Consider the following 2,085-nt stretch of genomic DNA (forward strand, 5'->3'; position numbering starts at 1 on the left):
TCCACAAAAAAACCCCAAGAAACCTGAGAATCTGCTCACAGAGAAAAGCCAGTGCTTTCAGTGAATAAARTGTGTGAACTGGGAAATACCTTCCGTTCTACACAGCCACACATCCTCAGAGTGCACAGAGTGGGTGAACCAGGCTCCTGGTGTTCACCCAAACACCTGAAATCATAATGGGCAACCGTTTTGGAGAGGCTGTTAGCCATGGCTACCATCAGAGCCAGTCCTTGTAATCTGAAATTACTGTTGAGATTGCACAAGGAAGTACCATGGACAGAAATCAGATTTCATCAATGAGAAAACAACTTTTCCACAAAAATACACTCACAGGGCTAGATCTTGCACCCCTGCCATCTGAGCAGTAGCAGAAACACTCTGTTTCATCCTCTCTGGATTTTGTGGCAATGGGAGCTGACCCTCAGCCTGCTGCCATCGCTGTGTGCCCCTCGTGCCCTGCAAAGAGCACAGCTGGCACTGCAGGCTGATCTCAGCCCTGCAGCAGGAGCCTGGCAAAGCTGTCCCCAGGAAAACCCAGCACAGCTCACCCTGCCCAGGCTGATTTGCTTCTGAGAGAGCTGTCAGTGCAATGAGCAGGCCCTGAGTCTGTCCAGGAAGCAATGTGTCCAAAGGGGGTTTTTATGCAATCTCCCCTCAATCTGGAACAGGAATTTAACAAATATTAAAAGATAATTTTTCAGTATCAGACTCATCAAGAGTGCTTTCAATAATCCCTTTGTAGGGATGATAGAACAGTTTCCATCATATAAAAATATTTTGAATAGTATAAGCACAGTTTTTTTTCCCTTAAGCATAGTTTTTCTGCTCTTACAAGCATCATTTTTAATGAAAATAGGGGTTTTTTTTTTCTTTTCCTTTGACTGCCTTCTTTTTAGCTGAGAAGGAAGGGAGGGTTGATGGTACAGCTATTGGAGCAAGGCAGAATGAARCAGCTCCCCAGTCTTGTGAGTTTTCTCACCTTTGCTGTGTGATGTCAGAACTCTCTGTTTGCACCTGCCCTGGTGCCAGTGACCTTCTCTGAGCTGGGCTGCAGCTGCTCCCACCTGCATCATTGCACACCAGCTTTTCAGAAACRTGAAATATCAGCCCTGAGATATCTCGATGCTACTGAGAGAAAATGATTCTCTCTGGGTCCTAGTAGGCCTAAATTTATCCAGATTTTACTGCAGCTCACAGCTTTCCTGGCAGCATGGGCCTCAGAGTGCTGAAGTGACAGGAACACTCTGATTGCAGCCRTAGCTCAGGGTGGCTGCACTTGTTTACATTTTCTGTGCCCCACATGCTCCAGGCTGTAGCTCTGTGTGGCCCATGCCATGCCTGCCAAGGCAGTTTTTCCCCCAGTGTGTGTCCATGAAGTTTAAAATACAACCATTGCCTACCAGCCTGAGTGTATTATCASGTTTTGTCATCCTACAGTGCACAAATGTTTCTAAATCCATCCCTTCATTAAAGAATTGTATTTTCCACCATGTAAACTTCCAGCTGTGGAAGTGTGAGCATGAAGGATTTTATGAAACCCATAAATTTAAAAGGAATCATGCACGAATTTGCTGTGTGTGGTATCAGAGCACCTGTTACTCTCAATAAGGCCTGCAAAGATGATCTGCAGAACGAGCTGTGATTGCGTGTGGATGGATAAAAGCGTGAGGGCTGAGTGTGTGTTTGTATTACACACACAGCGATTACCCCAGAACTCGGGGCAAACTGAATTTAAATCACCCTTAAAGGAAGCCTAGCCGAGAAAACACCCGGGATTCTCTTGATAAAGCAGAATTGCCTGAAGATACACAGTGCTCTCCCTTCATCAGAGCGTGTTCCCACACAAACAGAGTGGGGGGTTTGCTGCAACACAGGCTCCCTTCATATTTCTGGGGATTTGAGTGTTCCTGCAGCGCCTGTTCCTGCTCACAGCGGCCGCAGGTGTTGCTGTCGGTCCCCTCGCACGCTGYAGAGCCGAGGGGCGCGGGGATGCTSGGGATGGAGYGKGTCCGGGGGATACTCGAGATGGGAATGCCCCTGGGTTGTGGAGGATGGAGAATGATCCGAGGATGCTCGGGATGGAGC

This window comes from Malurus melanocephalus, unplaced genomic scaffold (assembly GCF_030028575.1).
Source record: "Malurus melanocephalus ecotype Western Australia unplaced genomic scaffold, MMel_1.1 scaffold_702, whole genome shotgun sequence".
Lineage (NCBI taxonomy): Eukaryota > Metazoa > Chordata > Aves > Passeriformes > Maluridae > Malurus > Malurus melanocephalus.